The following is a 23,182-nucleotide window of genomic DNA, read 5'->3' as shown; positions in this document are numbered from 1 at the left end:
ATCAAAATATCTTTTTGCGACAACTTGTGTTCTCCGCATGCTCTACATGGTGACCTGTTTACCTCTTGCCTTGAGGGACATCTATGGTTCTGTGTGTTTCAGTGCTAAACTCGCCAAAGCAAATTCCTTGTATTTACCAAGCACTTGGGGAAACAAAAGTTAATTGTGATTCTTGTTTGCAGTGCAGTAACTAACAGCAAACAGTTCCTTTCTCGAAGCTATTCATCACAGTTCAATGAGATAGTGCCTTCGCTTTGATTATAAATGTCTGAGGTCAACCCCTTTTTGGGCATTCTGGATCATTTAGGCGAATGGTTAATGAACATCCGCATCCTTCACAAGCCAAATTAAACTGAACTGGGGGCCTCATTGGCATCCTGGCAGCAGTTGATAAGAAAATCATTTACTCTGGTTCAAGTAATACACTTTATCACACAAAACCATGGATTCCCACGTTACTGTTTTGTTAAATTATAACACTTGGGGAAAGCTGAATCTAGCGCAGCCTGGAATATTCCAAAACTTGGCCAAAGAGCATGTGGGTATCTAATGTTAACAAGAAAGTATTATGCTTTGATCTTGGGGGCAAATTCTGTGTAATTTCAGCATATTCTCTCCAGTCTGTGAGATAGTATTCGATTTGGCTGACTGCGTCTGGCGCTTCTAACAGCACGGGCAAGAGGGGCGATTTCGGTACGTGGAGATCAGCAGCAGGTGGCCTGACAATTAAAGGCCCAGGCTCACGATCAAAAGGGCAGGTTTGACTCCCACAAGGTGCCCCGCTGTTCTTCCTGGTGTCAGAGATAATCAACATGACTTGCTTTCAAGAAGCATTCATCAGCCATGCCAGTTCTGAATAAACATGTCTCCTGTACCAACGAAAGGCTTCTTCTCAATGCAAGACTCAAATCAAAGGGCCGGAATGGAACATTTTGATCCAACAGGTTTTACTGTCGCTCGCCAATGTCTGTGGTCCATTGAGTGTGGCGGCTCTGCGTGTACAAGTGCCAGTCGACCTTGTTCGCAACAGCAATTTAAATTACTAAAAATGAAAATTATATGGGTGGACGCTGCCCCTTTTGTGTTCGCAGTATGCACAATGTGTTTTCTTTCAGAAATGCATAATGAAGTACATTAAGGTGTCGATTAGAAATCCGTTTGAGGTCCATCATTAGAAAATTATCATTAGAATGGTCAAGGAAAATCTCACACTGCCACTCAACGGGTGTTACAGTAATTGCTCCTGGATCCCCTCACCTTCTACACTTCAGGGGCAAATCAGGTGTGACTAACACTGTTAGGGCTGAATTGTCAATGTTTTGAAGCTCAAAAGCGCCTGGTTTTAAAAAGAAACATCTGCGTGTTAAAGCCTGGCTTTGTAGTTCCAAGATCTGGTATTAGATTCTTCACTTGACAATAAAAAAGGTCAAGATGAAGCGGATGGCAATTTGAGACCTTTGCTCAATGAGGCTGAGAAAGGGCACCTCATAGGAATTAGGGCTTCATAGAAAAGATGTGGGTGCTGCCCATGAACAAAGTACGATGCACCATGTCAAAATGATACTTTCTCTATTGATACCCAAGCACTGAACGGCTGCTGTTCCCATGGTAACGCAGCCCAGGTAAGTTTAGATAGGTAGAAAGCTGGGGAAATGAATGTTGTATCCAGGAACATGTTCTGTTTACTAGGCAATTATAATGAAAATAAAAATCTATCCTTATACCCAGGGTTGATTAACCAACATTGTATTTCATAAAGACACTTCCTTTCACAGATTCTACTCTTAACCAGTCCTGCATCCCTGGATATTATCCTTAATCCATTATGCCATATAAGTAGCTATCTTGTGTTCTTTGGCAAAATGAGACAGCTTGCATGAGTAAAATGTACACACTCCAAGTGCAGGTGTCATAACGTGGAAGATTAAAATTCTCCACAGCTTTGCTTTCCTAGCTATTCCTGCCTCACTCACCCATGAACAAGTCACACCAATGACATGAGCATCGGATCTGAGCACTGCAGGAGGGATCGCTCCCGACCAATCAGGATGCGGCAGGTCTTCGGGCGCATGTGACTGCCCTGCGGCTTCCATTCACGCAGTGACCTAAATCATCCACACGGGTGACTCCGGGAACCTGGCTCGACCCCGGCCTGGATGGCATCCTGGTCCACCGGTAACCTGGGGCTGTCCCAGCGCTGCTGCATCTCCAGGAAGGAACACGGAGGGCCTGCCTCAACAGAGAGCTGAAAGTGGCGTTTTAGAGCTGAAACAGAAGGGCAGTTTTGTAAAGGAGATGACACACAGTAAGGGATTGTGACCTGGATTGTTAGATTAAGGGTGGTGTGCACACTGTTATACACAGCGTCTGTGTGCTGCTCCTATACTCCACCTTTATGAAAACCCCACACTACTCTGCTATTTGACTTGACAATTGTTCTGTTTTACATTGACTGCAGTGAATAACTGCTTGTGCAAGTGTATCTGTCCCTGGAACAGACTCCAGGCCACTCTGTAACACTGACCTGTATAAGTAAGTACAAAGGTATGTGCCTTTGTTGGTTAGGGCTCAAAATATAATGTAATCAGAAGGTTGCCTGTGCAAATTCTTTGGCTGGCAGAGTGATGCCACTGTTGTGCCCTTGAACAAGGCCCTTAGCCGCCATTTCTCCAGGGATAGCAGCTGCCCCTGCTCTCTCATCCTCAATTTGGATGAAATGATGGATGGATGGACAATAGATAGTAAAGATGGAATGACCCGTACCTGTCTGCTTGTGCTTGATGCTTTTACACAGTTTTATAGCTTTTCCCCCTTTAGGCAGCTGAAGAGAATCAGGCATAGCACCTCGAGAAATGGTCTAAGGGTGATGATACACAGGGCAACTTTTTGAGCAATGTTGCTGGGCAATGTTACCGGGCAATGTTACCGGGCAATGTTGCTGACTAATGTTGCTGACCAATGTTGCCCAGACACTTCCCCAATGATGTTGGGCAACAAATTTCTATTTGAAAAACTTTGATCGGCAGTGGGGAAATGTTTCTCATCATCCGGATCGAGATGAGTCGCGCTTTGTCTCACCTCGTTGGGAACTGGCTAACAACATTGTTCAAAAAATTGCCCTGTGTATCATCACCTTAATACCAGTTACTCCTAGTTCGGCAGTGGGACTGAACAATATAAAAGCAGCCTTTGGAAACCAATGGATGGACTTCAAACCAAGGAAACAAGGCAGCAGTGAGCTTATGGGACTCAATTTACTCTTAACAGAGGCCATTGGAAAAGAGTTGATGGACAGGTAATGTAAACCTCTAAAGACAGAGCAGCTGCATGGGTCCTGGCCAATAGGATCAGAGACAAAGGCTGACCAAGTGAGGATTTAAGAACTGCAACATTACCCTGGTATAAAAGAGCAACAAAATCAAAGATCATTCCAGAATATTCAAGGCATGTCTTTATTCCTTTGTCTAAAACATGTATACTTTCTTACATCTGTCTGGGTATATGTCTGTTGTCCAGAAGTTAGAATCCCTGCCAGTAATCAAACCAGAAGAGTTTTTTTTTTTTTTTACATTTGACGACCAGTTAGCAAGGAGGCTGTATCCTCACGGGGGTGCCGTGACACACAGCTGTAGCTTTGGCTGGACGTTGACCGGGCAGTATTGTAAAGAACGTTTCCATCGTTTGAGGCGCACCTAATTACCACCATGCAGAGCTGCACACAGAGGACATCAGACTGTTTACATGGCTCTGGAGAGGTTGCAGAGGCACTTAAGCCCTAGCTAATCTAATTTATAGAATGTAATATACACTGCTGCACCGCTCTCTGCCAAAAGCCCCTCATTAAAGTTGTATGAGTGGCAGAAATGAAAGGAACGAGTGTGTTTTGCAACTGAGAAATCAAATGGCTTCTTCATTATTACAAGCCCTCAAAGTCCTTCAGAATCACGCCGGCATTATGATCGCATCACTTATGCCATTTGCTCTTTAATAAAGAGAAGGGGCACATCAAATGGGATGCACGGGGTGATAGTGGCTTCACGAACTGATGTTCTCCAAGGTCTGAGGTCATCACCTAAGCGAGCACACTACATGTCCTGTATAGGGGACCATAGGGTACTAGGGTGAACTAATTTATGAAGCTCTGTTTCAGATTGTTTTCTTCATTAGAAGTATCTGTGTTGACTTTTGATTGAAGAGGAAGGGTCACTAGAGATTTATGAAAACAGAGGTAAGCCTTTACTTAAACTGGATTTTAAATGAAAATGAATGAGGACATGCTATTTAAACTAATTAGTGTACATTTATTTGGGGGGGGGGGGGGGGACTTAAAAAAATTGTAGGAGGGGATAAAGCCTCCCTAAAAGCGCCCAAACAATGCTTCTGGTTCAAAGCACTGACTGCACATTAAATGAACATATATATTAATTTGGAGAAATGAATCTGCTACATTAAAAGTGGATACTTGTCACGCCCGGCTCGTCCGATTCTCCTGTGTGCCACGCCCACCTCATTACCTCGTGTTAATTCCCGATCGTATTCACCTGTTACCTGTTATGTTCAGCATGTCCTGTGTATTTAGTCTGCGTCTGAGTCAGTATTCCCCAGATCTGTCATTGACATTTGTTCCGTGTGCTTTCTGTTCCTACAATAAATCCCCGTTTACCTTCATTCCGGGCTGGATCGCCTGTTTGTCCGATTGCCTGCTCGCACAGGTCGTAACAATACTGAGTTCAATAATACAAGAAAATCAGGATGAGATCATTCATCATATCGTAATATGAACATCAACAGTACAGATTGACAACAGTTATAATCTACTAACCAGTAGAGTACAAAAAGGGTGAAAGTATTGCAGCATACATGTACAGTATGGTCATGGTATCTACGATGCAGAGACAGTCAGTTGTTGATGTATTTGGATGATAATCTCTTTTGAGATTTACAAATCTTTCATCAGATGAATGATCAACCACCATTGTTATTTATCTGGATAAAATCAGAAGAGTAATGAACAGAAGAAATTAAAAGGTATGGCCGTGCCAAGATAACTGACTGTGAGTTGATCACATGACCTGTTGTCAGCAGTAGTGCCTTCATAGATTGGATAAGCTATTGAAAATGAAAGTGTCAATTCTGTAGCCTGCAAAGGCCAGGTGCTGTGCTGTGTTTCTGTGGGATTAATCTGGGTGAGATGCGGGTTTGTGGTTTGTCTGACGTGCAAGGTTAGGGCTGAGGTGCCTGAGGAACTCACACTGTCAAGTTTCATCCCACGCTTGCCATTTATATTGTGTTCCACGTCAAACAATTTCCTGCAAGCTTGTTTCATTCGAATAAACCTGTCAAGTTCCTTCCTAATGAGTCAATTATATAGAAAAGCAAAACATGTTATTTATTCTGCTGCTGCAAACACTCTGTTATTGGCTGTGCTTAAGCATACTATTGCTTTGATCTTCCTAAGTAGGCCTATATGAAAACACATGTATTTATCTAATAACATGATATATACACAACTGGCTGCTCTCTCTAGAGTATCCCCCCTATTACTGGATAAGCAATTGGGTAGACAGACACACTCACAAGTAAAAAAAAAATTGAGTTATTGATTTGATCAAGGTGTAGTAACATATTGTAGCACCCATATCTCTGAAAGGTGCTATAGGGCCTGCTTTTATTGTAAATAGCTTCTTCTTGATGTAAAATGTTCTTGTTGCTGTGCTTGGGGGTCTCCTTAGGGGGCAGAATGATGGATGGAATGATTGATGATTGGGGAAATATAAGACCTGTCACTACAGGATCTGAGTCAACTAAAGATCTGAGTCAGGCATGCACTGCCGATCTGACTCAACTGTATAAAACTATTAAACTATGGGACTTTAGACCATCAGCAAAACTTGCATTCTTACCCAGTATAGAAAATTAAGACCCATCTCATGTATTTCAATGAATTTTCATAAAATGGCTGATTACCTTTAATTGTCTGTATTGACACTAGCAAAGTCTCTCATAGGTACTGGACACATACGTTTGTTTTGTATTTGTCTTGCGTTTTGCTATTTTTAGTTCGTTTTAATTGCTTTTGTTCTTAGCTATGCTGGCGCATGCGCGACACACTTCCACGGTTGACTTTGACCCTGAACATGAAGGCTGGTGCGAGAAGGTTATTTAGGCGGGCTTTCGCTGTCTCGCGGTGGTCTGTTCAGTTTGAGTTAGGACGGTGCGTTCGGTTTTGTAAGGTGTGGCTGTGGCCAACACCCGCTATTATTAAGTCTTTGAAGAAAACGCTATAATATTAACAATTTAATTTTCAGGCGTGCGTGGGAAGTAAAGTGCAGTTATTTTTACTACAAAGCACATCCTTCCTAAATGACATAGGGAAAGTACTATCATCTAGGCGACTTTGTAAACCCCAAATATGCCCATATTTAACACCGAACACCGAGGAGGACAGCGTGAATCTCTCTTCAGGACAGATGAAGCTGGTTATTTAGGAGCTAATCACGTTATATTTTAGTGCCACCATGTTAACTGGTGGTCGTTATAAAAAACCGACGGCTTAAGTCGTCGCTCCTTCCAGGCGTCCAGCGCTTTAAACAGCTGGGCACCCTGCGCAAAACGTACCATTTAATTATAATATGTTATCTGCCTTGAGTTATCAGGCAATTAAGATCTTCTTCAGTTAATCATCTTGAATAATTTTGTTTAGCAAATAGCTGAAAAAAATCCCGAAAACGAAAGTTACTTATTTAATGGAAAGGCTACCTGCCTGGGGATCGGCTAGATTTATTTCAGTGAAGTGACACCGTAGCCGCCCACCCCGACGATGGCAGGATGCACGCAAGTGGCGACAGCAACAACACAGGCAAGGTGGGAAAGTCTAAGTCTTTTTTTATCATGTTGGCTGTGTCCTTTTACTAATTAATGACAACGAAAAATCGTTCTTTGCTTGTCATAAACACCTAGCTATTAGTAAACGGAGACTGGAGGTAGCCAGATCAAGCAGCACGGAATCAGATAATCACTGACAGCAATTAAGACCTCATCTCTGACCAAAGGCAAGGGTAGTTATATGACAACGTAAATCACAACGTAATTTATTATTATTATATTCCATATGTACTTTCCTGCTGAATTCGTCTAGAAACAGATGATTTTCTTATATTAATGAGACTTAAAATAGTAAAGACAGTGGGATTGTGTTGGATTAATACGTGTTCTGAGGTCTTAAATTACTTTTAGTATATGGGATGAAGGAAGGGGGAATCAATTAAGGAGCCCATTTGTAGTCTGTGGATATCTTTGCCTCAGCTGGAAGTCGGTGCGGGATGCACAGTGAAAACACGGAGTGAGTCATACTAATGTGGGTTTGCAGGAGAGAGAAAGAGGGAGGGAAGCTCCAAGGGGGGAAAACATCAAATTAGTTACACTTGACATTTAACCAGGAAAAATGTGATTGGTGATCCTGACAGCAAGCTGCGTCTGTCCCCCTGGGGGCACCACGCTTTTCCCCAGCGTGTCAGGCTCCCCCTTTTTATGCCACACCCTACCAAGTTAGTCTGGACCTCGTCTGGCTGCCGACCTCGCTGGGCTGTTCTATTTCACGAGTTGGGGGGGGGGGGGGGTGTTCGCCTCGAAGAGCGTGCCAGCTCGTTTCGGCCATCAGCGGAGGTGTCATGTGGGTGCTGTTGGTTACTCGATGGAAGTTCAGCACATTTGTCTACAGCACCTTGGCTGCTATTCCCTGACATCTGGGGGGTATTCCATGAAAGTAGCTAAAGAAGGGCAGACTTTCCCGAAAAAGTCAGACTTAGCTCCGTCTCTAAACTTAGCCTCATGTCGTTCCACGAACGCAGTTCAGCTTTAACTTAACAAGGCTCATTCAAAACAGACTTGCATAGTCTCACTTAGTGCGCACACATATTTAAGAAGCCCAAATGAATGGATGAACGATAGATCGACCAAATGAGTCGGAAAGTGTTTAAAACGAGATCGGTGTTTCTTTCCGCCGCAGAACAAACGCTGCTGATGGAACTGTATGAAAAACACAAAGATGTAATCGTTAAAAAAGGCAATATTGTGGCCATAAACACAGCCAGAGAGTTGGCTTGGCAATGCATTGCAGACAGATTAAATGCACAAGTTACGTAAATGTTGCAAGTGCTTGGCACGGTGGTACAGTGGTTTATGCTGTCGCCTTATAACGCGAAAGTTGCTGGTTTGATTCCCATAGCCAACTGGGAACCAGCTGGGTTGAGTTCACGTGTCATTGTTATTGTATAATATTATTTGATCTCCGTAAAATACTTTCAGTCACTAATGTTCTGCACAAATAACCGTATCTTGTCTTTGCTTTTCACTTATAAAATTTGAAAGTAGACTGTGAGTCAGTGACTAAACAAAATATAAAAATATCTTCCTGTTCATATTATTTTAACAGATTTTCTTTCAATTTCAGTCATTGCATTTCATGTTTGACCTTTGTAAAAGCGTACGCTTTTATTTTACAGTAAAATACCGTTATAACGGACTTCAAGGGACCTGGCAAAACAGTCCGTTATATCCAGAGTTGCTGTATGCCCAGAACACAACTACACGACACCATTTACTCATGCCACACCCAAGCAGATACACTTGTGGTATAGATTATTATATTGTACATGTAGTAATCCAACTTTACCTAACTAGATACGTGACTATTAATAATCCCGACTACGTACTGTACGTATCTGCGCTGGATATCACCGGCACGGAACTGCATGTCCGTTATAGCCGAACAGAACCACATCTAAAAGCGGCCGTGGAGACGAAATTGTTTGTCCGTAGGTTCGTAGATTTTGGAATTCGTAGGTTTTGGAATGCTAAGACGTGATTTTATAGGCTTTATTATATTGATTATGTAGCAATCTCAGCTCTGTTCTCCATATTATGAAAGTATCACGCAGAGCTTTACTTCAGAAAAGATGGTTTTTATTCTCTGCTTTCTCGTCTTGCTTTTACTCACAGCACTGACTACAAGCTTCCATTTTTTAATATACGTATATACAAGACTCATTATCCCGCTAACTCAAACAAAATCATGTCATTTTGGTACACCTTACAAATTTACAAAAAAAATCAATCAGATAATGTAAAATATAATGTCAGATGACATATAATTCAACAGATTAGCCTACATGACATGAATAGTAAAATCGCGGAATGTCGTCCGACGGAACGATCTTTTGGGAATCTGTTCCCACACGTCGGACGTTCTTTGAGACAACGCTAAACTAAGCGAGACAGTTAGCCTGGTCCGGACCAGGCTTGTTCCCAGGTATAAATTACCATGGTAATTCAGCGAGGATTAATTTAAGACACGTTGATGGAACGGAACTCTCACTTAAGTAAGACTGTCTTGTCGAAATAAGTCAGACTTTCCCTTAAGCCTGCTTCATGGAATACCCCCCAGCTTCATGGAATACCCCCTGGTCTTATTCTACGTGGTTTGACGGTGCTAGTGTGCCATTGGGCTTCCTTGGAATTTGGACCAGTGTCATTATCGTAAAGTAAAACTGGAACGAAAATGAACACTGAGTAATAGAAAATAATTCATGAACTAAAATAAAAATTCTATATTTATGTAAAAAAATAAACGTGTTGAATTTTAGTCAGCAAAAAGTAGCGCCACATCACCATTTTTTAAACCTTATATTTATTAACAATATCTCATCTTTTAAAAGACATTGTAGTTCCTATGTCTAGGTTCACCGCCAAATCAGTGCTTATCACTTCCATGATATACAAAAACAATAGCATGGGCCGCTCCGCTAACCGAGTTTAATAAGCATAAGGATACGCCGAATTTAACCAGATTACTAACTTCTGGGCATCACAATACGCATCTCATTACTATTTTAGACATATTACTAATTTGCTTATCGAATTATATCCGTATAATGCCGAAAAGCCGGCGTCCGTTATGTAAAGCACTGCATTAACACGTACAGTTTGTAGTTGTCAAAAAAATAACTTAAACGCGGTCTGTTCGATTTTCTGGAAGAAAATTAATCGACCAATTGGTAAAATATTCGATAGATTAATAAATAGAAAAATAGTCGTCAGTGGCAGCCCTAATATATAAGACAACTATTCCATTCTCATTGAGGTGAACAGGGGTTTGCATTGGACGGTTTTGTTCTGCGTTCTGTATTTAATTCGTAGGTTTTCTTTTTATTTACTCTCAAAGCATGTTGACAAGGTTCAATTATTGAATCCACATTTGGTCCTGAGGCGTCCTTTCCCACAAGCTTAAGTGCTTAGCACGTCAGTTAGAGACGTTTAAATCGTTGCTATTTTTTTCTCTCTAAAATTCTAAAAAAAAAAAAAAAAGTTTTTGAAACTATAAGGCAGTTATTGAAAGAGAAACATTTAAATTGCTCAAGGCTTCTAAACAACTGTAATAACAGTTCTTTAAAGTATAACATTTCTGTGGCAGAGCTTTGGTATCTGTGCCATATGAGTTTCAAAGAACTGAAATCAGTTGTTATATCACCATGAAATTTTCAAGTGGCAGATTTTAAATCTGTTTTCATCCAGTCATCCAATACAAAGCCCATAAAAACTGGGCCAGGGTTGGAATTCCTGGGAAACTGTAGTCTTACCCATTGACTCACCATGCTGCCCCCACCTGGTTTCATTCCCAGATAAATTTTAAAAATCATTTCTAGGTAATGCCAAAAAGAAGCAAACATTGCGACATTCATGATAGATAAATGCTTCAGATGTTTCCTTTGTTGATCGAGTCCTGGCAAAGTGTTTCCATTAACTCTCCAGCCAAATAATAATCTCCAAGCACAGATGGCTGTAGGACTTCATTTCTGCCTTCCCTAGTTTGTGATTTATTTCATTTTTCTGTAATGTGATCATGGAGGCTGGTTTTATTGCTCAGGACCATCTCATATTATTGTGGTCACATGACTTGAATGCTGTAAATCTTATTGACTGTGACTGGACCTTGTTTCTGTTAAGCTTGAAACAGTTACTAAAAAGAAGCCAGCTGTACTTGGCCAGTTATAAGTAATATTGTATTGGCCTGGCCAGTTGTTAATAAGAAGGCTGAACTTGGCTCCTTCTACTCCATGTTAAAATACAGTGGTACCTCAGTTCTCGAACTCATTAGAACTCTAATTTCTTAAAAGTCGAACCAACCAGTTTGAAAAAAATTACCTAGAGCTCTATCTGAATCTCAGAAGTCAAACCGTGAACGCCGACCTAAGATAACTTGTACCCGCAGGGAAATGAGTCACACGGCACGTCTCTCAGTGGAAACAAAAGGTAAAGCTTCAGTCTCAGCCTGGCATTAGCTGTGATAGCACCGTGCATGTTTACACAAACTGAGTACAAATATTTAGACAGTAAAAATACATTTAGACAATGATACAGTAATTATTATATAATAAAATACATTTAAAAATAAATATTTCTTATTCATTGTTTTAATATTAATAATAAACCATGAATATGTTTAATTATAATAATATTGTTGTGCCGAGCGGGGACGGAACGGAGACAAAGGTGCAGACATCAGGGTATCGGGGAATATGGGGTTTAATTACAGGTAAGGCAGGCAAACTGCACACGGACAATACAATGACCGGACTGGGGAAACAAACTGAAACGCGTACGAAATACAGAGGACTAATGACAACAACCAGAAACAGCTGATTACACAGGGATTCCACACAAGGTTAACGAGGGGGCGTGGCACACAGAAGGAGCGGAAGATAAGGGCAGGACACATTGTTTGGATACATTTATTTCCTTACTTTACAAATTACTGATAAATGTGCTTAGATGTGTTTAGTACAGTATCTGCTCTTCTTGTTTTATCCGCTTCATTTTGTGTTAAAATGCTAAAAAAAACATATTTAGGTATAATTTTTTGGGGCCGGGAAACAATTAATTGGTTTTCCATTATTTCTTATGGGGAAACTTTTTAGGATTCGATCTGGAGTTCTGAACGGATTAAATTCGAGTTCTGAGGTACCACTGTACTTCTTTCTTGAACTAAAGTTCTACTTCAAACCAAACCACAGAAGCCTTTCTTTAAAGGAAACCTAATACCCCAGGGCTTGTTCCGGGCAAAGTTCTTAAACTCATACTGCAGATCTGAGCCAATTCATTTGCCAGTTCCGAGATACTGTAACAATGAGATAATTGCCACTGTTCCATCAGGAAGGGGCATGCTTAAAGACTTGTCAATCACCACTCCTGTAGAACCATTTTTTTTTGGATGTGCTGGGTAGCTGATGGTTTCTAGGTCCTCAAACTGTGAACTGTATCGCTTTAAATAGAAAGACAATATTGCATCCTGAAACTTGGGAGTGTTGCTTTTCCTTACCAGAGCAAGCACTATGATGTAAGAAGGACGATGTATGAAAAGTCAATGTAAACTGCTATGTTTAGCTGGTATATTGTGAAACTGCCTATAGTGTTTGATTGTGTGTGTGTGTGTGTGTGTGTGTGTGTGTTTGCTTAGACGGATTGAAGTCCCATCACGAGTGTCCTCCTGCCCTGTGTCCTGCAATTCCTGGGAAAGGCTCCAGGATCTGTATGAGCCTGTACTGAATAAATAAATGGATAAATGTAGGGATGGATGTAATAGCAGCTTATAACTTCATCCTTTTTAATGACCAGATCTAGAGCGCAAGGCCAGCTGGCTAAGGATGTCAGTCCTTCAAAGAAGCTCTACCTGATAGTCAGTCTGTAGGTCTTTGTATGTGACATTTTGTAAAAAAGTTTCAGCACTACATTGCTTACACTTCAGAGTCTAAACCTCACATGAAGGCAGGAAGAAGGGCACACAGATTTTTATATATTTTTTCCCAGTGTTACTTGTCAACCTTGCTGTCAGGCTGGGGTGTCAGAAGGTGGCCTAGGGGAGCAGGTATTAGAGCGCTTCACGTCAGCCTGTTGCACAAATCACATTTTCACTGGGCAGCCACCTAAAAGCACCATCAGAATACCGCCCACTCTAGGATTCTTTCGATGTTGCTTTTCTCCTGAAACGTTAGAAACCCGATGACCTTTATTGAAAAGCACTGTTTAAATGTAACAAAAGAATTGTTGGAGAACATGAATAAAAGAATGAAGTCAAGATTGGACCTTTGATGCTTTTGGTTAATATAGCATCAGAAAAATCTTGCCCTAAATATTATATTGCCACAATGAAAGGAAGAAGAGGAAGCTGGGAAGCCTCTTCTCATTGAGTCAACATGGCTGAACTTGCACTGCCACAGTGGCCTGGACCGGTGATTTGGGTGTTTCATGAGTGGCCAGCGTCTGAATGTTAGTTATTAAGTTAGTAAGTCCAGTCCAAATCTGAACAAATTTATTTCAAATGTAATTTTATTTTCTAGCAAAACTGTCACAGGGTCTGGCTGTAGAATCTGAGCTTTTTACAGTCTGAGCTGTAATTAAATTCTATTTTGATTTGTAAACATGGCCAGGATAAACACAGTGCTTAAATATAAGTTAAATGTTTCATAACTTTTTGTAAACCTTGAAACGTCACTTCAGGTTAGAGCTGTTTGGTTTAGCATGAGTCACCATAAAAGCGGAAAAGTGTCTTTTACTGTATAGTGTGATTTCTTAAACTGAGGCTGTTTGATCTGAACACAAGCATACCGGTGGTAATGTATTATTGACAAGGTGTCCAGAACTGACCCCTGGGTGCTTACTTCTGCATTTGATATTGATGAGATACCCTTTGTTAAGATTCAATAGTTTTGTTACAGCAAGGGCCTGACTGAAGGACAATTTATAAGCAGAAAGTGAACTGGATGAAGAGTCACAAAAGGTGCAGGGCACAATCCATGAGAATAGTCAGATATCAGGCAGCTGTGTAGACCAGATGGGCACTACCACAGGGATAAACAGAATTCAACACTGGAGCACTGACTGGACTAGCATACAACTTTTGGGAAAAGCAGAGACCTCAAAAATGGGAAAATGGGTTTGGGATTAACGTCCACTACCAAAACTGGGACGTGGGTACAGTGGAAAGTATTCTGGGTGAGAGGTGCTGACCTCTAGTGGACAGGTGGACTCTTCACTCTGCCCCTGCTGTTCTGAATGATGGTGTAGATTGTGATACAGAAAATGAACATTACTGTGTGCTAGACTTGGTATGCCATTGTCCTTCATACTTCAGTCCCTATTGCCATAGTATAACCAAATGAAAAGGAATAATTGTTTATTGTTTATGACATTTATAACATCAAATGTTTTAAACATATTCATTTTTTGGCATATTGGACAATATTTTATTGGTGATTAAATGATGAGGTTCGAGAAATTGACAGTGAACAGCAGAAAGGAAATATTTAAACCTAAACAGCCGTTGACTAAGACAGTGACTAGGATGATGCTGCCATTAAAACGGCAGGCTGTTTGAAACTGACATAATGAAAATTAGACCAACCAGATTATTTCCTAATGGCTTGATTATTCACTTGGATTTGTGTGACTGTGTGTGTGTGTGTGTGTGCATGTGCGTGTGTGCACCCCTGTGCTGCTGGCGCCTTCTCGGGGGAAATCACGTCTGTGCCGTGACACGCTCTGGTGCTCTCTGGCGAGACCTCCATTTTTGCCTGCCTGCCTGTGTGTGTGTGTGTGTGTGTGTGTGTGTGTGTGTGCACAACCTCGTTTCTCTTGCACACACATGCACACACACACTTAGTCCTGTTCCTCACCCCTGCTCGCCCACATCCCATAGGGGACATTGGCTGTTTGATGTCCTTGATTGTCATTTGTGCCCCCAGGAACAGGGAAGTGGGGGTGGGGAGATGCTAATGTGAGATGAAAGGGTCATCCTGGTTTACTGCCGCCGGATTACATATTCCGGGCATGTCTCTTGCTCGGAGCCAATCAGAGGCAAGGTCTCCGTCACGCAGGCCCCTGTTCACTGGAGGGATTCCGAAGAAACTACCGTGTGACAGCGCTCCGTTAAACAGTCGCTGAGTCTCTCCCGCTGCTTGCTCTCACCGGATCCCTCACTCTCTTGCTGTCACACACACGCGCACACCACACGCAGGCACGCACGCGGCACGGCAGAGGCGTCTACTCGTCTGCTGTGTGCGCGTGTCTTTGTTTTTTTTTTCTGCACAGGGGATAATTTGTTACCATGTGCGTGTCTCTCCTGGCGCCGGGCAGAGAATAAGAAGCAGCGCCGCTCATCTCACTCTCCTCACTGGAGGCCCCGCCTCTCCTTTCCTGCGCGGGTCTTCCGATCGGTAGACCAGCTCGCCTCTGGAGTCCTGGAAGCACGGCATCAGGTCCCAGGTAAGCATCTGCTGTCCCTCCCCAGGGGAGGAGGGTGGGGGGATGCCTGACCGTGGGCGAAGCCTCGGCACATGCCCACGCTGCCGCCCTCGCCTGCCTCCCAGGTGCGTCCTATCCCACCCAAGTCCTCGCTTCCTGAGGTGTGTGCCCGATGGCTGGAGATGACAGTTAGGTGAGATGTGGGTGATGAAAAGATGGAGAATTCCACACAGTTTACTGAAGAGCCAGACATGTGGCCAATGTGCTGCTCCATACAGCTGCCGACTTCCACAGAGATAGCGCAACCTATCCGATTAATCCAGGCTCCCTGTGCTTTCCTTACCTGTCCATTTTCCACTTTGTAAATATTTGAGTGCTGGATCAACTTGTGTAAATGGTGGGGGGATGCTACGTGGATTATCTGTTTGTACCTGGAGAAGAACTCTTTACCTCTGCATGGTGGTAAGCTCCACAGCATGCCATGCTAACACGCTGGGACTCACAGAATTCCGGGGGATCCGGGAAACAGGACGGAGGCATCAGAGGGAAGCAGCGGGAAGCCTGCCCGCGAGCTGCAAGTTAACCAAGGTGACGGGCGTCTTCTCCTTGCTTGGCTCGCCAGGGGAAACCGGGAAACGAGATCTGGTACCGTTGTTTAACCTCGAGTCGCATCAGGCATCGTTCATCATTAGCCGCGTGGGGCAGCAGTGTCGGGAATTCAGCAGAGGGGGGAGGGGAGGCGATTGTTTTCCCAAAACTCAGATTGCTTTATCCTTCTGGAAGCTTGGTCTCCAGGCTGTGGCAATTCTGTTCTTCGGCTCTGCTCTTACATAATGAGTAAAGCAGTGATTGCATAACCCCTTTGTGGAGGAGCGGACGGAGCACCCAGGAATAGGGGGGGTGGCCTGAGGCACCTGGCAGAAGCGCCTTCTGGGTGTCTTCATGCCTGCGGATACTGCTTCCTATAATCGTAGAGTGATTCTCAGAACATTGTCGTTATGTTGTATAGGTACGGGGACATAAAGCATCCCTCCAATCTGGCTTCTTTCAGTTCCCTCTGTGGAGTAAAGGTAACAAGGTAACAAAGAACCAGATGTGTATCGCTAAAGAAAAATAAATTTATTAATTATATGAAATCCCCCCCCCCCCAAGTCTCATGGAGGTGCTTTGCATTGCCTCCCATTTTCAATATCCATTAATGAGTAGAAGGACAGTCAGGCTGATGCAAGGCTGCTTTTGAGTGTCCGGTAGCTCCTGTGCTTGGATGTGCTGCTGATGGGGGAAGGAAAAAGTGTGTTTGAGCTTCGATGGTGTTTGTTTTTGCCACTGTACTTGATGTAAAAATAAATAAGCATCCTCTTTGTGATTTCATCCAAGAGTATCTTGTGTTTACCGCTATCGTTTCTTGTATCAATACAACACAGCGATTTGTATTATGGGCATGTGAAACCTTGTACTGATGACCTGCATGACCTTTTTATTCCTTTCTGCAGAACATTTCATATACCTGTATATACACTTCCTGAATTTCAAAGATTGATTTTTTTCCACCCCTATTGAGGGTTTAATATCGCATATCCAGATAGAAAATTCATTGCATCCATTGTATGAAATGAAGTATATGAAGAAATTTGAAACAGCCCATATTTTATTGGTCTTTACAGTAATTTGTGTATAACGAAACGCTTCATACATTATATATGAGCGATCATAGTTGTATTCATTTATTTATTAGACAGTGGCACTGCAGTTTGGTCTGTTTCCGATGTATCATGCTGAGTTGACGTTTCCTTTGACATGGCCAACACAAAAGCTGATGATGCAGGAGGGTCAGATGTGCCTGGGCACCGCGGCTGGAGCAACTGACCTGTGGCATTTGCGGTGTGGCTGATGGCAAAGCCGACATCTTTGGTGGCTTTGTGACCATGTTTAAGAGCGGGTTTGGGACGTCCCTGGCGATGGGTTGGAATTGTGGGGGTGGGGGGTGGCGAGCAACGGGCAGAATGCAACTGCCACTCCAAGGTCAACTTCAGAACGGGAGAGAAGATGGGGGGAGGGGACGGCAAGGGAGAGGGGGGGCGGGACTCGCACTCCACACACCACCCCACCGTACTAGCTCACTGTTTCAGCCCTTGTCCTACAGAATCCTTTTGGTTCCATACTCCCATCCTAACCTGCAGATATTTAATGGATATCTCCACCATCACTTGGTTTAAAAATCAATGATTCTTTATCTGGGAATTCAAGATTGTGGGCTTCTGTGAAGTGTCCTTGTGTGGCACACGATGCTTCTTTTGGTCTTGTCTTTTCCGTGTGAGTCATGTCTTTTGTCATGTCGTTTGCGTCCTGCTCCACGGTTGTGACTGGGTGGCATCCTGTTCTTTATCACCATGCTGCCCAGGGTCATGCCTCCTGGCTCTGTAGCTTCACGCTGCTCTTGAATGTTGCTGGTTCTTGCATGCTTTCCAGTGCCTAAATGTTCACATTTAACAATAATGGTCACAGTAATTATCAGAGATGCCTTTGGTAGAGGAATGCCCCAGATGAGTTGCGATTCATGGCAGCTGGAATTCTGCCTGAAATCTTACAAGCCCCACCCCTACTTCCCAGAAGATTCAATTCTACTTGCATTTCATTATATATTATTGTCTTACGGATGTCCAAAGTTTGCATTTTTTTACACTTTATATACTTTATATATTTTCACAACTCAGGTGGTGTGTTAGCATATGATGTGGACACTCTCCTGGAGGGGGGTGCCAGCCATGTCAGCTCTGAAATAGCCCATGAATTGAAAGGGTTATTCAGACCTGGGGGGGAGCAGGAGTGAGGAGAGCCCTCCGTGCTGGCACTGCCCATATCTGGAGCCTGCTGGATTTCATTTTAATGGAGCCCGGAAACACCGTAATGCACAGTGTAAGATCAGATTATCTAAACGGAGGTGGGCGGGCGTGCGTGCCTTCGGCTAATGGGTTCGGTTTATCTCTTGCTGTGGGAACCCTGGTGTTTCAGGTTCCGCGAGACCTGGGAGGAATGACTGAGGAAGGCCAGGTTATTAAACTGCTCTCTGTGTTGCCTAATGCTCATCAGGACACCGTCTTGCAAGAGGAGTCTGCAAAGATAGAAGTTATTTCACATGTCAACCCCTCAGATTAGTGTCCAGGCAGATATTGCTACCAGCGGCTATTCTGGCTCTGGCTTTGTGCACAAAACAGACACATAGCTAATTTGAATTCTCCCAGTACTACTTCTTCATCTTCTTCTTATTATTAAGTAAAAATAAACTTTGTTTCTGAGCTATTAGGATTGGGGTGGACCGACTGTATCAGTGTAATTTTTGGTCCTTTAGCATTTCTCTGTGGTTACAGTTAAACGTTCTCCCTGTCCAGAAAGCTTTGTAGCTGGATTGTACGGCTGTCGCTGTGGCAGGTTGCCCACCCCATCCCGTATGCGTGGGCAGGCTGCTTCTTGAGCTAAGAGGGCCCCGCTTACTTACCATCAAACCACTCAGGACCAGTGGCATCCTGCTTTGGTGGTCTTAAGTTTTTTGGTCACTACTTCTCAAGGACTGATTGAGCCTTTAGCTAATTCTCCAACAACCCATTCATTGTCCCTCTTAAATGAGTGCGTAACCATTTCAACATAAAGCATTATGGGTATAATTCATTCATTAACTAACACTTGTATCCAGAGAATCTTGACTGCATGTTAATTACTGGAGCACCTCTTGTTCTTTGGTCAATGGAGGGACTCTCGTCTCCAAATATGGTATGCTAATTGGTGCTGTCGTAGATTATGGTTTCTCTTTGCGATTTCAAAGGTGATATTTATATTCCCCGGTGGGTTTGGTAACAGGATCATTTAGCCAACAGTATAGGCATGCTCCAGAAATGACACTAGCAGCCATGGCCGTAATGGAATGGGAAATGCTGAGGCTTGGAATCTCGAGCCATCCGGAAATGAATGCTCTCCCGCTAAGCTAAAGGAGCCAGATAATAAGAGCACCACAGAGTGGCGGCCCTTCAAAGAGCTGTAATGAGGTCAGGATTAAACAAGCCTTCCATTTTATTTTGAACGTGGTGAAACTGAATGCTAGGTCAAATAATGGCAGTTCCACCCAGACATGATAAACATCATTAAGAAGTGTATACATGCCCAACAGTACAAATGGGTAATGTCAGTAGCTAAATTTGAGAGTACTGTTGAGCTGGTATGAGAGCAAATGGTCTTAAACCTGCTTGTTTATGTGTAATTATATGTTTTGCACTATGCTTGGGGGGCATTTCCAGCACAGATCTCACTTCCATCATATTGCTGTGGCTGTGAAACTGTCTGAGCTGTGAAGGTTCATGAAAACTGCATGTGCTAAATCTCCTGGGGACAAACACTTGGCTCCCACCTCCCACCTTGTCCCTGTTTAACAGGGAGGGGGGCAATGGACAGGTGGGATTAATTATTACTAAAGGGCAAAAGGGGCCACCAAGGCAGACTGGAGCATGTTGTGAATATTTCATGGGAGCGCAGTAAGGATCTGATCGGCATGCCGGGGGACGTTAATCCACTCATCCTGTAAAACGGTCACGTGAAGCTTGCGTCTGCCAAAATCGGGGGGAAATATTGCACAGTCCCACAATTCACCTGCGGACCTTAAGCAATGGAGCATCTGTATTAACTGAGCACACCCCTAAGGTCCACGTTGTTGCAATGTCACCCCAGGTAGCTGATGGTCAAATCTCATTTTCTTGTTTTTGTTTTTGTGTCGAGACTCCCTAAAGCACCTGACTGAATTGGCGCCATGGAGATTATTAGCTCGCAGAGATTATCGTTGCGCCCCAGCCTTGAGAGAATGGGAGAAAAAAAAGATTCATTAAACTAGTGGTGCTTACGGGGGAATCTATTGTTTGTCACAACAGGCTTGATCGCTTTTGCCAGGGAAGGATAATTTTTTAATGCAACAAGAGTGAGACAAGAAACTGAGATGCACTCTGCTTGATGAAAATTGTTTTTGCTCATTGTGCTCTTCTGCACCTATTATTTTAGTACCTGTTATCTTATTTTTAAGAGGAACGGTTACACAAAATCAAGCTAAAAAATTACGGGAACGTTACGTCAATACTGAGATCTCTGTCTTCCTATTTATGTGAAGATCTCCTTAAAGTGCTGCATGACTAGCAAAATAGTAATTTCCAATCCATTCACTGCCCAGAGCTACTGAAAAAATGCTCATATCTCTGTTATCTTGTTTGGAAGCACTCCTTCAGGGGATTCAGTAAGGTAGTATCCAACCTGGTGCCTTCTCAGGACCAAAAAGCTGTAATAGAATCATTTAATTGCAGCTGCACGACCCACAAAAATGCCACCCTTGCATGGGTAGCAGACCTGCTGAAGTAAGTGCGCCGGCCAGTTTTTCAATACGTGCTACATGGTAGTGGGCTGCTTATGTTGTGATGGGGCGTGGTCTTCTACACACTTAATTAGCATTCAAAAAGCTGTATCTGTTACAGCAGGCAGCGCCTTGTGACTGCAGGTAACGATAACCCTACAAATGGTATTCACAATGGAATAAAACAAGAATGAAGTGGAATGGAATTTGGCAGGATATTATGTGAATTGATTTGTACGATGTGGGGCCAGATGTATGTTTCTCATTTAGCTTCTGATTGACATCAACACCTCCACCCCAAGATAGGCCAGATAGTGTAGGTTTTAGCAGGAATGTGGAGTGGCGCTCCTGTCTGAATGTCACTCGGAAACATCCCTGATATCAATCCCTGCTGCATGATTTCAGACTGGGGCTACTTGATAGAGTCTTAGGCAGGTAGAAGAGAAGATTGCAATGGTTTGGTGAAATCACCTGGTTTTCTGGTGCTGGAGCACCAACATTCACACCTAAGCCATAATCGAACCAACCCCCCCCAACCACCACTCCCATATGTTCGCCGCTGCCAGCTCAAATTTCCAGTTACCGTGGGAAGTCCCTGCCAGGCACACTGGTCCTGCTGGGAAACACCAGGTGATAAAAAGGAGCATCTTTTCTTTCTTAGAGGAAAACAGCAAATTGGTTGTCTTTTCTAGCGCTGCTGGTGGACAACACACATGTGCATTCCAAGATCTGCTTGGATGCAAACATCCGTGTTGGTCACCATGGCAACCAAGTCCCTCATCGTTTGAATGCTGTCATTGTGAAGTCGACCCCCCCCCCCCGGAAAAAAAAAACTAAAAACCTTGATGTGGAAGCTGTTACATTAGGTTAATAACTGCTGTGTATGGAATGCTGTTCTCATGGTTCTGTTTTCATTTTTTTGTCCCCTTTTGTATTTTTCCATCCATTTAGTGGATTGCTTTTCATTCGTAATTTTGAGGACCAGCCGTCTGTTATTAGCATCATATATAAACGTGTCCTCATGAAATCTGTTCTACCTCCAAAAATAGATCTCTCTCTCTCTCTCTCTCTCTCTCTCTCTCACACACACACACACACACACACACACACACACACACACATATATATATATATATATATATATATATATATATATATATATATATATATATACAGCAGCTGCTAAAATTTAAACACACCTGCTTGAAACCATAATTATATATGCTTTATACTGTACACGTTTCTTAACAGGAGTGTCTTATGGACTGATGAGTCAAAATCTGAATTATTTGGGTCAAACTGCTTATGACTGATGCTCATTGCCAAATCTATGGCAATCTTGACCAGTATAGCTATCATGGCATACCTCAAAGGCATTGTGTTTCATCAGGATAACAGCTGATTGGGCAGTCCTCCAATCAACAGCAAGATTACAACCCAAAACTCTGCAAGAAATATCTGGTGAAGAAGGAAAGTGAAGGGCGATCCAAACTAATGGCCCGACCTGCCCAGTTTACAGACCTCAATCCCTTAGAATATGATTCACACAGGGGAGAAGTCAAAGCAGAACAACCCACAAGCACTCTACATTTCTGGGAATTAAAGCTCAGAAACCATACCAGGTGATTTCCTGCTGAAGCTTATCAACCAAATGTCTCACGTTTGTGAAGTTGCTTTGAAGGCAAACGGTGGCTCTCTTGTGAAATCCAAGATTTCGAAATAACCTTCAATTTTATTTAACATGGCTGGGTACTATACATCTTGCTTCCAGAAGCAAGTGTACTCAAGCTTGTAACCGGTTATGTGTGTATATAATTTGTTTACCTGTGCATTCACTTGATTTAACTGGAGTAATTTGACGTATCTTGGGATTCCCTGAAGTGCCTATGCAGTTTGGTTCAGTTCTCCCCACTAGCTAGGGAGAAGGGGTGTATTTTTTTAGGACCTGTCCAGGGCACTCCATGCATTAGGCCCTTATGGTCCCCTGGAAACATGCTCATTATGCTTGAGCAAGTAACCAGCACCCCCTGCCACATTTAGATTAGGGATTGTCAAACAAGTTTGGTGTGTGTGCAGAAGTGTGACATTTTGGACTGGAGAGTCAAAAGATTCCACTTTGTGACCCATTACTGTACTGATTGATTATTTTGTGTTTTTTCAGGTGTCTGGTGTAAATTCTCCTTTGGGCGATATATTACTGGAAATACTTTTACTTGGTATATGTGACTTGAACCCAACATTGAAGCATTCTTTTTTTTAAATTGTGATTTTCCTGCCTTTTATATATACTGTATATACATATATACTGTATATACATTAGTAGTTCCCTAAATCCCACAACTGTATAATGGGTAAATGGTTGGTGGATGGATTAATGGATGTATTGAGACATGTTAGTTCCCTAAATAGTGATTAAAAAGAATATGCATGAGTATACTCTCATTTTGACTAAATTAGGTACCCTATGTAGTTTATTTTGCATATTCTATAATAATGTTTCTA

At 42.7% G+C, this 23,182-nt stretch overlaps 1 protein-coding gene across 9 annotated transcripts in view; it reads left to right on the top strand.

Moving 5' to 3' along the window:
* Window positions 1-6,172: 6,172 nt before the first annotated feature.
* The window catches only part of syt1a (synaptotagmin Ia), a 168,690-nt gene continuing 151,680 nt past the window's right edge, over window positions 6,173-23,182 (top strand). For 3 of the 9 annotated variants that reach the window (XM_023838658.2, XM_023838653.2, XM_023838654.2), the window contains exon 1: window positions 14,893-15,318. The gene's annotated coding sequence lies outside the window, so the exon portion shown is untranslated. Of the gene's footprint in view, window positions 6,865-14,888; window positions 15,319-15,867; window positions 15,886-23,182 lie in introns of those variants that run through there. The other 6 variants (XM_072710088.1, XM_072710070.1, XM_072710068.1 and 3 more) reach the window with 5 other exon arrangements.

This window comes from Paramormyrops kingsleyae, chromosome 1, assembly GCF_048594095.1.
Source record: "Paramormyrops kingsleyae isolate MSU_618 chromosome 1, PKINGS_0.4, whole genome shotgun sequence".
Lineage (NCBI taxonomy): Eukaryota > Metazoa > Chordata > Actinopteri > Osteoglossiformes > Mormyridae > Paramormyrops > Paramormyrops kingsleyae.
Note: the sequence above shows the minus strand (reverse complement) of the source record. Positions and strands in the feature narration are given on the sequence as shown.